General features: G+C 43.6%; 1 protein-coding gene across 1 annotated transcript in view; it reads left to right on the top strand.

The window, feature by feature from the left end:
- The first annotated feature begins 393 nt into the window (after positions 1-393).
- The window catches only part of PIK3C2G (phosphatidylinositol-4-phosphate 3-kinase catalytic subunit type 2 gamma), a 2,201,800-nt gene continuing 2,189,469 nt past the window's right edge, over positions 394-12,724 (top strand). The window contains exon 1 of the mRNA XM_078674033.1: positions 394-542. The gene's annotated coding sequence lies outside the window, so the exon portion shown is untranslated. The remainder of the gene's footprint in view (positions 543-12,724) is intronic.

Genomic DNA, 12,724 nt, shown 5'->3' on the forward strand with positions numbered 1-12,724 from the left:
GCTTAAACTCTCCTAACTGCGAGACCTATTGCATTGCAAATGCTTGTTGTTTATCTCCCGAGCGCTTGTGGGCCATGCCGTGCTATTCCCGAATAACTATCTCAAATAAAAACTACAAAAACCCTAATGCAGCCGTGTTCATTTTTATAAAAATAAAAAAAAAAAAACAAACAAACAAAAAAAACGAATTTTGCTGCATTCCGAAGCGGGCGAGGCAGGTCTCTCTGTTTCTCACATTCACAAGCAGTTCTGAAAGACTCCCACACGTCACCCAACAAACCAGGAAATGAAATATTTTTGAGTTATGTGTGAACTGTGCGCTTGCTTTTTAAATGCACTTTACCAATTTCCGCATGGGCTGATATCCATCCCAGGTAAGAGGCGGTGCTTGCTGGAGAGTATTTCAGCGCTGGCTGGCTGTGGCTTGGGTTGCGGCTTTTGCGTGTGCATACTACTCTTTAACCACAAAATGGCTTTTTACTTCCTGCTTGTCAGTGAACGGTTGCCGTCTGTACAAGGAAGACAGATCGTTTGTTAACGCGGTACGTTTAAAATGTCAGCCATGCTTAAATGTACTGTTATGGTAATACGTATTTAATACTCGTTTTCGTACTGTTTTCTGTATTGGTAAGGCATTTGTATCGCCTGTTCAATTAACTAAATGTTCAGGTTATAGTTTGTATTGTTGCATACACATTATTTTTATCAACTGTGGCAGATTTAGAAAAAGGTCTTCTGTTAAGAGAGGTCATAGTACAAATGTTCTGAAGTTTTGAAACCTGGCTATTCAGTTTAGCTGCAAAGCTTGTACGTGTTCTTAACTATTTGATAACATTATGTAACCTTATGTGAAGAGTCACTCTGCGACAGTACAGTGAGACACTACTTGAAGTGGCTTTTATAAACTGAAATTCAACTAGTCCCTAACGTTTGCAACAAATATTTCAAAAGCAGTCATTTTTTTAAACTTAAACCCGGATCGAAAATGATTCGAATCGTATTGATCACAACCAGCAACATTAAAATATTTACAAGTAGGTGAGTGACATTGTTGATGGATAATCTTTTTGTTTGTCCTTAAAAAAAACAAGTTTCACACATTATTATTCCATTAGGTTAAGCTGGTGCAATATCCTGACAATCAATGTAGATGGCTTAGGGCATTTTTTTCTGCACATTTCGCCAGATAAAAAAAAAAAAACATTTCTGCACAATTTCACAAAACTTGCGGAAGAGAAGTCCCGAGAAAACGCTCAACCTTTTGAACACGGTGACCAACTGTTGTCCTTTTATATTTGCCTTTCTGCAGAAACAGCCATAAGCTGGCACTTTTCAATCAAGCGTCCGCAATGCCAACATCCAGCAGAAGTTGGAACGGTCCAAGTGGCATTTTATGGGGGATGCTTTAGATCTGCTTCTATAATTTGATATTATTGGGCCTTTATATATGATTTCAAGCAGGTCATACCTTGCCTATCTGTTATTTTCAAACCTAGCTTGTCTGTGGGCTCAACACTGATCATTGCCTTGTTTGCATTTTCAGTCTATAAACCTCTGGTGAGTGTCTTGATAAAAAGATGAAAAGCTGCCCTGATTCTACTGCGGGATTGGAGGACTGGGAGTCTGTCAGATAATGAGAACCAGATTAGAGTCCTGCAGACAGTTCAGAGGCAGTAGCATAACCACATTTGCTTTTTCACCTCTGTTTCCTTTGTAAAACAGCCTTAAATAGGACTTTGGTACTAGCAGGTAGATGTGTCATTGGAGTCATGTCTGCTAGGCTTAGGTTTCTGTTCCTTATGATGCTTGTCAGAGATAGCTTATTTATCACACATCATTATTTTAGCATTAGAAAGTCTTAGCAAACCTCACAGCCAATGAAGTCTTGTATAACATCTGGTGGCTATGACTAGCTTTTTGTCTAAACTTTGAACGTAGTAGAGACTGAAGCTATAACATGTCTGTGAAGATGTCTTAGCGCTTTAATAAACATACAAACCTATGTGCGGAATGCTGAGAAACAGAAAACTGCAGATTTTAGGTCTCACATAAAGACATCTATAGCTCTCTGTTGTGGAAGACCTGTTGTATACAATACAAAATACTTGCATTATATTGTGTCATTCTATTGCTTATCCTTGGTTGGCTCTCTTGTCATTCTCATTTGCTTTCTTCTTATCAAAGTCATTCATTCCTCTTCCTTTTTTTTTTGTCTCTCCCTGTGGGAATAGCTTTTTTGCCACGCTTTTTGATTGGGCGGCGTGTATCCTTCTAGAACTCACATCATCAAACTACTTTTTAGGTCTTGCTAACCAGATGGGGTAATGTTGTCTGCTGGCAAAGAGACCTATTGTCAGCTCACAGTGGGCTTAGAGTGCCCCCACTGCTTACCATTGTTTAGCTTTACTGTTGCTTTCATTAGCTTGTTTCATTTGTCAGCTTTTATGGGCTTTACTTGCTTATCTTTTGTTTACCCCTCTCCTGGAGCCGGGACACATTACTTGCGTGCTTCAGTTGTTGAAGTAAATAAAAAAAAGTATTTAGAAGAACTGTGATGCTATGCACAGTGGCGGTGGGGTAAGTAAGCGTGAAGGCAAGGTCAAAAGCGTGGCTGAAAAAACATACTATTCTGTAACCTTTTTTGTTTTTTCACATTCAGGTAACTACATATCAAACAATGTACAACTTAAATGAAAAATGAATGCAAGTTAAGTTAATCAGTGGGAAATGTAAACATTATGAACCACCTATTATTTAATGCATTGTGGGGGCTTATGTGTGTAACCAGAGAGTCACAGAAGTTAAACCTGTTGTATGCAGTGGAGAATAGTGACGTGTACTGTAGGAAAGTCATTTTTTTGTCCTTATCACCCCATTTTTTGACTGGTGCTGGTGGTTACTGACTGTGAAACTGCCCTGGGCTCTGCTAACCAGGCCCAGAGTTAGTGCTCTGTCGTCTAAAGGTATACGGTAATTAGTATAATTCTAATTGGACAAGAGAACCTACCTGTAAGTCCCTAGTATATGGTAGGGCATGCAGGTTTAGAGACCCCAATGGACGTAATCCCCTTAAGTGTGTTCTGCTGTGGTGTCTGGTGTAATTTCAAAGCCAGGTTGATTTTAAAATGAAACTATATCCAAATTAAAAATGTATGTTTATGTTTAGGGGATTTATAGAGCTCATGGCTGGCCACGGGCTTCCCAGCGCTAGCGGAGCAAACCGATACTGAAGCTAAGGGAGATTAATGGTACTGAGTGAAGAGCCAGGTCTTCATCCTTCTTCCGAAGTTTGATTCTGCTTCCACAATCTATACTCCAGAGGCAGAGAGTTCCATAGCTTGGGTGCGAAGTGTGTGAAGGATCTACCACCACATCAATCAATCAATCAATCATGCCATTTGTATAGCGCACTACTCGCCCGGGAGGGTGTCAAGGCGCTTGGGGGGAGGGGTATGCTACTGCTCGAACAGCCAGGTCTTGAGTTGTTTCCTGAAGGCGAGATGGTCCTGGGTCAGCCGAAGGTGGATGGGGAGGGAGTTCCAAGTCTTGGCAGCCAGGTAAGAGAAGAATCTTCCTCCGGCGGTGACTCTTCGGATGCGTGGTACGGCTGCGAGGGCGAGGCTGGTGGACCATAGCTGGCGGGTGAGCGTGTAGAAGGCCAGGCGGTCGTTGAGGTACTTGGGGCCCAGGTCGTGGAGAGACTTGTGTGCGTGGGTGAGGAGCCGGAACATGATCCTCTTGTCGACGGGGAGCTAGTGCAGGTTCCTCAGGTGGCTGGAGATGTGGCTGCGTCGGGGCACATCCAGGATGAGTCGGGCGGAGGCGTTCTGGATGCGCTGGAGTCTTTTCTGTAGCTTGGCTGTGGTTCCGGCGTAGAGGGCGTTTCCGTAGTCCAGTCGGCTGGTGACGAGTGCCTGGGTGACAGTCTTCCTGGTCTCGGTCGGGATCCAGCGGAAGATCTTGCGAAGCATACGCAGGGTGTTGAAGCACGATGAGGAGACGGCGTTGACTTGTCTGGTCATCGAGAGGGAGGGGTCCAGGATGAAGCCCAGGTTGCGTGCGTGGTCGGTTGGCTTGGGTGCGGTGCCCAGGGCTGGGGGCCACCAGGAGTCGTCCCAGGCGGAGGGTGAAGATCCCAGGATGAGGACTTCCATCTTGTCCGAGTTCAGTTTCAGGCGGCTGTCCTTCATCCACTCGGCGACGTCTTTCATCCCTTCGTGTAGGCAGGTTCTGGCCGTGTCGGGGTCTCTGGTGAGGGAGAGGATCAGCTGGGTGTCATCGGCGTAAGAGATGATGTTGAGGTTGTGCTGGCGTGCGATGGCTGTGAGAGGTTTCATTTAGGTGTTGAAGAGGGTGGGGCTGAGTGAAGATCCTTGCGGGACGCCGCAGATGACTTCGGTGGCCTCGGAGCGAAACTCTTTTGATTCTGGTTGTTCTAGTAGCCATTCAGTGCCAAGCACAGTCTTCTATTCGGGACATATAAGCTTACCTGATCTCTGATTTTGCTGGGGCCATTGCCACATATGGCCTTGTGCATTTGGCAAAGTATCTTGAATTTGATTCTCGCCTCAATCGGCAGCCAGTATAGTGCTTTTAAGTGCGTTCCAATGGCTTCCTTTATAGGGGCTTTACACAGCAGTCTAACTGCGGCGTTCTGTACTACCTGGAGTTTTTAATGACATATTTTGGTGCCCCTAAATAGAGGGAATTTGCGTAGTCCAAGCGTGAATTAACCAGCGCATGAATTACTTTCTTTCTGAGCTGCAGGAGATGCGCTCCAGAATTTTACAGAGCATTCTAAGCAGCCCGTAACAATTCCCTGCAAGCTTTTTGCTTGAGTTTCTATAGGTAGCTCCCTGTCGAGCCAGAAGCCGGGATCTTTGATAGTCGTATGAAAACGTTTCATAATACATTTTTTTTAAATTAATCCCGTTTTCATTTCAGGAAAACCGGCTGCATTTAAAAAAAATAAAAAAGCCTGCTTTATTGAAAAGCAGTCCCAGACATGGTGGTCTGCTGAGCCCAGGAGGCCACCATCTCTGGGAGGGCCAGGCCTTCCCAATGGAGTCGCATATTTTGAGTGGCTCATTAATATTCATGGGCCTCACATTTTACGACCCCATTGGTAATTGCTAACATGTACATTTGCTTTTGTGACTCGCAAATTGCGACTCGCAATTTTTGGGAATTTGCGAGTCGCAAAAGCAAATGGTCGTACATCTGGCCCAAAATCTTATCTGGGAGGTGGTCACACCTCCCTGTGACAGGATGCCTATTGTCCTGCCTTCCCCGGCTCGAGCTTGGCTCAGCAGCAGGAGGGCAGAAATGTGTCTCTGGTCAGCAGCAACCATTTTGTGCTGCCGGGGTCGAGAAGGCTGGTACTGCAAAGACCAGTGACTCCACGAAGCTTGCTTCAGAAGGGTGGAATCATACCTCCCACACCGGTTACCGGTCTGGAGGTATGATTCCAAGATGTTTGATACCAGACATGACATGTGGTGTTGCGGCTGTTTTCGAGATAGCATTTTACGCAAGCATATAATGCACCTCTACCTATATGTCTGGCTGTGTTACCAACAACCTGGGAGAATGGTCTCCGAATGCTGCAGAGGGTCTTTGCTCATGCAGGGACACCCTCTCACGTAAAACCCAGCACCCTGCCCTCAGGATTCTCAAGGCCTGCTATAGGGGTGACATTTGTTTTAAGTGTAGTGACCAATAGATATAGTAACCCTATAGCTAAAGTAAGTGTTGCCTGCACCATCTTACACAGGCTGCAATGGCAGGGCTGTAGTTCCATTTTTCATGGCCTCCCATGAGTGGCATAATACATGTTTCAGCCCATGGGAGGCCTCTGGGGTACCTATGCCCTGGGTACATGTGTACCATGTACTAGGGACTGACAAGGGTACCCCAGTATACAATCTGTAGTGTACCTAAGTACATAACACAACCAATATAAGGAGAAAGCAGATAGACTGAGGTCCTGATTAGCAGAATCCCAGTCAGACTAGTCAAAAACCTGCAAAACACCAGGCTAAAAGTGGGGGTAACCATGCAGTCAGATACTACCTTCCTACAATTAGCTTCCATGACTTGAAAGGTTTTGCTCTCCAGAAACAAGGACATCCATTCCAGAGCTTTGTCTTGGATGCTACTTTACCTCAGCCTCCTTTGTAAGATCTAAAGGTCCGCAGTGTCAAATGCTGCACTGAGATCGAGAAGCAATATAGCGGCTGAGCTCCCTTTGTCAAGGGTAATTTTTAAATCTTCTGACGCAAACAGCAGCGCTGATTCGGTGCTGTGCTGCGCACGAAAACCTATTAGAGGTTTGAGGACCATAAAGAATTCTTTGGATGATTTCTGTGCTTGATTAATCTGTAGCTAAAACAATTTTGCCTGAGCGTCTTTAATATTATTGCGGTACAGACTAATAGCTGACTTTTAGGAGGCTTTAAGTCAGGCATTGAAGTTCTTTCTCCATTCCCTTTCTATCTTTTTACCGTTTTTCTTTAGTGCTGCCAAATGTGCATTAAACTATGGTGCCTTTTTGTTTACGGTTTTCAGTTTGGGAGTTGTTTTTGGGGCCATCCTATCCAGTAAGCGAGTAACCCAATTTTCACAGAAGGAGTATGCTTCTTCAACCTTTCTCTGTATCCTGGGAGCAGAGGAGATTAAGCATTCTTCCCATTTTTCTGGGCTAAGCTTCGACCAGGTCTTCAACTGGGTAGTCACTGAGGGTTGAGGATGCTAAGTGTGAAAGGGATGAAGAAGTGGTCTGACCAGGGCATAGATACCGGGGATGATGCTGCAATTTTGGGGTCTTTAGAAATTTCTGTATACAGTATATGTCCCTTAATGTGTGTGGCAGATGATATCAATTGGGTTAGTAGTAACCGTTCAAGATTGTGCATCAACCTCTTAACATTCTGGAGATTCTGGTCCTCAAGGTGAAAATGTAGGTCTGCTCTGAACGTAATATGTGCCTTCTTCACTAGGAAGCTGGCCAGTGTGTCTATTAGGTTATTTAAAAACTCCATGTAAGTGCCCGGGGGCCTGTAGATCGATAGCCCTCAGACTGTATCTGTTGGAGAGAGGGTGATGGAGAATTGGCAGCTTTCTCAATCCGCAATAGGAATTAAAAGTACTTCCAAAGCCCAAAACTAACTTTTTGTAACTTATAAGTCACTCCTAAGGTCTGGCCCAGGGGTAGGGTGCATTGTTTTCAAAAGCAGGGACAATATAAAAGCTGTTTTATATGCCCTGGTAGGAAAAAACAGCCAAACTACTGTTTCCCTATCATAGTGCTCTGACAGGCACATGCATCATAGCTCTTTGCGATTGCAAACCCTGAGATTCGCAAAAATCCACCGCTTGCCATCGCAAAATTAGCTTTTGCAATGCATGAAACAACTTGCCACTCGCAATTTAAGAAATCGCAATATTTAGCGATTTCTCAAATAGCGATTGCATGTAAGGAAACACAAATTTCTATTCCTTAAATGCCATGCAAGATGCTTTTTAAAATAGCGTTTTCGCTACTTTGGCCCACTATTTATCGCCAAAACATACCAGATCATAAATAGCGAAAACTATTGGAACTCGCAAATTGCGCATGCAATTTCCCATTCATTCCTATGGTCCTGTAGGCCCATAGGAATGAATGAGAAGCCATTCCCTATTTGCGACTCGCAATTTGCTACTCGCAAATAAGGAATATGTAGGAAGCTCTATTTTTATAGCGATTCCTACATGCATAGGATTTTGGGACTCCTTAATTGGGATTCCTTAACATTCGCAATTAGGGACTTCGAAAATCCTACCTTGATGCATGTGCCTGTTAGCCCCTTGGCTAACATGGGAAGGCTTTTAAATAAAGGCTATCTTTGCTTGGGAGATAACTAGCAATATCGTTCAAAGCATTAAAATAATGGCTACAATACATCCAACAATTTGGCAAAGTCATATTTATTATAAATATTACAGTAAAGTAGTTTTAGAACTTACTATCCTAAGGTTACCCAAAGCCATATAGCAGCCTCTTCTGATTGGTCAGCCTTTTACAGTCTGAGTCGAGCTGCTCCCAGAGTAGTTTTGAAGAGGACTAGGACTGAAACAATACAGCCATTTGGTGGGAGTAGATTTGCTTCCTGGAGCAGCCAGGGAGAGGAAGGGGTGTGGGGAAATAAGCTGGACTTCAAAGGCAGGAGAACATATGTCACAGGACCTAGGACAGCCTCCACTTCTTTGATCCCCAGTCAGATGGGTGTCCCCCCTAATTTAGTTAGAAGAGGTGCTGGAAGGAGAATGTAGTGAGTTGTTAGCTACACCTTTGAGTTGGGGTACATAGAGACAAACACCAAGGTGAGATTGCTCCATTTTGATTTTGGTGAAAACAGTGCATTCTTGGTCAAAATATGCCATACGTCGCAAGAAGTGGTAATAGCAGTGGTAAGTAACTTTACCCCTAGTGGTTGGGGTGTCTCCCCTCTTGCCAGCCCAGAATGGAAGGAAATATAGGAGAGCTGTAGGGGCTCCTCATAACATTGCCGGTAACAAAAGGACTGCTTTGCTACACCTTTGGACTGAACCATAGAAGGCTTGCACTCTAAAGGACTACAGCTGCTGCACTCTCAAGGCTCACAAAGAAAGGACTGTACCTGGCTCAAAGGAAACCCTTGGACAGAGCTACTGGACAATTAATTCCCCTAAAGGAACCAAGAAACTTCAAGATTCGAAAGTTTGGAAACTTTCCGCTAGGTTTTTCAGAAAAGGCTCCAGTACAAGACCGGCTTGACTTAGAGAGTCAAGCCGCTGTCTTTGATTTGCGAATTGGCTGAAAGCTCCATAGCTCCCCACTGTCAATGTCGAGGACAAAGACTTACAGAGGCTCACCAAGGCATCTCACTGCAGAAGGCTGCTGTCGTCAAATCGAGTTTCGGATCCGAGAAGACCAAGGACCCGCCAAGGAGCCCATCAACAAAAGAAGAGCTGCAAGAAAAAGACTAAAGGCCTGATTATGAGTTTGGCGGTGTGGGTTCGGGCAGCCATGCCACTACCCTGCTCCTGCACCGTGAAACAGGATCGTCGCCTGCCTGCCAGATTACGAGTAATTTCGTGGTCTAGTGGGCGAACGCCATGGCAGTCCCGCAGTGGTGCTGTACAGCGGGTCTCATATGTGAACCATAGAATTACACCGTTGCAGACGCCAATGCACTTTCTGCACAACATGGATTGTGCAGTCCATGCCATGCAGTAACAGGGATGCATGTAAACAGGGGGGCACAACATGTGCCCCCCTGCATCCACCCCCGCAGAGTGACATGAGGGGCTCTGTAGGGCCCCCTTTGTTTCCTCACCCCTTTGTTTCATGGAGTGAGAACAGCCATGTGACCGCGGGCGGTGAGGAAACTTGTAAAATGATTGACAGTGCTTCAACAGCACCAGCAAGCATATTGCACCCTGAAGACCACCACGCCACAGCCAGGGATCGTGGATCCCTGGTAGTTGCGGTGGTACTCTGGAGGTCCGTCTGCCGTACTTGTAATAGCATACAGTAGGGAAGTGGTCAAAGTAGCAACAATTTCAAAGTAAAAAATGAAATGATGGCATTCACAAAACCATATTTATGAGTCTGCAGTGCATGCAGTTTATTCTCAAAACATCAATGAATTGTAAAGACATCACAATTGTCTATACATTTGAGAAAAAATATAGAAACCGTGCTCGGGTAGGGGGGAGGTAGTGAAGTGCTCAGGATCAGTGTGTGTTTATGAGGGTTGTAAAGAAGGGAGAGGTTATGTGCCATATATACATTATATTAACATAATGAAACCTGAAATGAGTAAAGGCCCTTGATGCTGGTTTCGCCATCGTGAAACTCACTTGAATTTGCCACACAGCTCCAACAGTGGTTGGCGCTTACATTGCGGGAATAACATGTGTTGCGGGATAAATCTGAAAGGGAAGTAACAGCGTCGGACTGTGACAAAGCCCCATATAAGCGCTTCTAGAGTTAACTGGGTCTGTGTCTAGAATGAAACCTACCTCCGTCTTCCATCCAAATCAGGAAAGACTGGTATGACGGGGCCCAATGAGTGAACTAGATAAAGACGCGAGCGGCTGTGTGCACGTTGGGTGCAGTCGCTCGCTGCCAGCACGCATGGCGCCGTCAACCTGCACTTACGATCAGTCCGATGGGGGACTAATACCTTATTGTTGTGAAATGGCAAGATCTATGTGTGTATTCAAATACGCAGTATTCAACCAGGATGTGCATAAAGGGGCCATTTATAAACTACAAAACGTAGTCAAGCAATTAGGAAAACACAATTTGGATAACAATAGAATATCCCATATTTAAACATTGTTAAGACAAACAAGCACATATGATGGAATAGTACAAAATTATACTTTGTAAGTACGTCATCTACATACATAGTGAAAGCTGAAAATAACTTTAGTAACAGGGTAAGGTGTCAAAGGCCAAGGAAGGATATATATATATATATATTCACTGAAAAAACCATAGGTTATAGACCATATATAGTTAGGAATTAGCATTTACAAAACCTTATTTTACTCACACTAAACCATTGAAATTCCATATATAGTTAGTTGCACTAACTATATATCGCGCACCCGCAATCCACTGCTGATGATGTCACATATTACATCATTCATGACATGGTCAGTGACATCACTGATGATATCACTGATGACATCTCAAATGACATCACTGATGACATCACTGATGACATCTCATTTGACATTACTGATCACATCACTGATGACATCATTCATGTGATGATACGATGAACCTCTTCAGACTCTAATATAACCTTAGATACACTCAGTGTAAACAGACACTCACAGACTGTCACTCATCCATGGAGTTACTCACACACCTAGTCAGTCTTGCAAAGAATCAATCACACCTCCATTTCCTCAACTATATAGTTATACACACCTTACTTATTGAAACATGTAATAACACATATTTACTCTGTTATACAATCCCTGATACAAGTTCACAATAATCCATACAGCCACTCACACATTCACTGGCTCTTATGCACAGTTATTTATATATGTCAACTATCACATGTACTGTTTTACATATGTACTTACTTTGACATGTAGCACTGAGATATCCATTCACTCACCAATACACTCATGCACACAGTCAACCGCCCATACAGCTGTTTCCACATGCACTTTTGAACCCATACATCTAGTGAATCAACTGCTCACACATCTATGCACAGAGTCATACACCTCCCAGACACCCACACACACACTCAGTCTCCCATACAAATACTTGGCCAACCAATCAATAACCCATATAGTTAGTCATATAGCTAATGATCAACACATGCATCAGATTACAGAACAACAGACACAATGATGCACAATTTAAAACAGTTTAGTCACTAACCCATGCACTCAGTGAGACACATTTAATCACTCACTTATACAGTCAGTCATGCACCTACTAAATCCTTCATCCAGACACTTATACATCCACTCATTCTTCAATATGTAAGACATATTTTAACTTTACAGAAACATACAGTCACTGGATGTTGTCATCAGTGATGTCATCAGTGATGTCATTTGAGATGTCATCAGTGATGTCACTGACCATGTCATGAATGATGTAATATGTGACATCATCAGCAGTGGATTGCGGGTGCGCGATATATAGTTAGTGCAACTAACTATATATGGAATTTCAATGGTTTTGTGTGAGTAAAATAAGGTTTTGTAAATGCTAATTCCTAAATATATATGGTCTATAACCTATGGTTTTTTCAGTGAATTTTCAAGGTTTTGTAAATGCTAATTCCTAACTATATATGGTCTATAACCTATGGTTTTTTCAGTGAATTTCATTGGTTTTTTAACAGCTAATATCTGTAGCTGTAAAATGTATTTTTCTTTAAATCCCAAAATATATTTTATATGTTTATGAATAATTTTTTTTTCTTCGTTCCCGCTTCGCGAATCGGGAAGCTTCCCGTTAGCTGACCTTGATGCCGCGAAATAGACCGCGAGCCGGTAAACGTTTCTTTACCGCAACTGCCGCGTTAGAAAACAACATCGTGACGCCTCCCGTCCGCATGACGTTTCGCGTTGTCGCGTGATACGTCATATGACGTGCTCCGTTAGCGAACTGGTACGCGAAGCGAGTCGCAAAGCGCAGGTTTCTGGAAGCAAACCGGGAGGCCCTGCAAAGCGCTTAACGTAAACACAGCAGGTCATGTGACTTGGTAATAACACTTTTCATTGGTTCATTTCACTTTTGGTTTCCTAATGATGTAAGACTAGGTCATATAATCTAAAATGAACACTTTTCATTGGTTGAGAACTCTTGTTTTTCCCAAATGATGAAAATCCCTCCTTCTTTCCTCACTCTGACTTTCATCATTGTGAGAGAAAGACCCTTTGTGATCACTGAGCAATGGCTTCTTTAGTAGCTTCAGCTGGTGCTTCCCCACCACCTCCACCACATCCAAGGAAGAGTGGACCACCTGCTCAAGTTATAATTCAACAAGAAGAGGAAGAAGAGGAACAGGACGACGAGCACGAAGAGAGGCAGTTTTTGCCTGAGCAGCCCAGGACGTCTCACCGGAAAGAAAACTTCATTTGGCAATTTTTTAAAATTCCCAAAGGTCAGAAAAAAGTAAATGCAAGATACGTAACTTGCCTTATATGTCAAGAT

Source organism: Lissotriton helveticus, chromosome 1_1 (genome assembly GCF_964261635.1).
Source record: "Lissotriton helveticus chromosome 1_1, aLisHel1.1, whole genome shotgun sequence".
NCBI classification, from domain to species: Eukaryota; Metazoa; Chordata; class Amphibia; order Caudata; family Salamandridae; genus Lissotriton; species Lissotriton helveticus.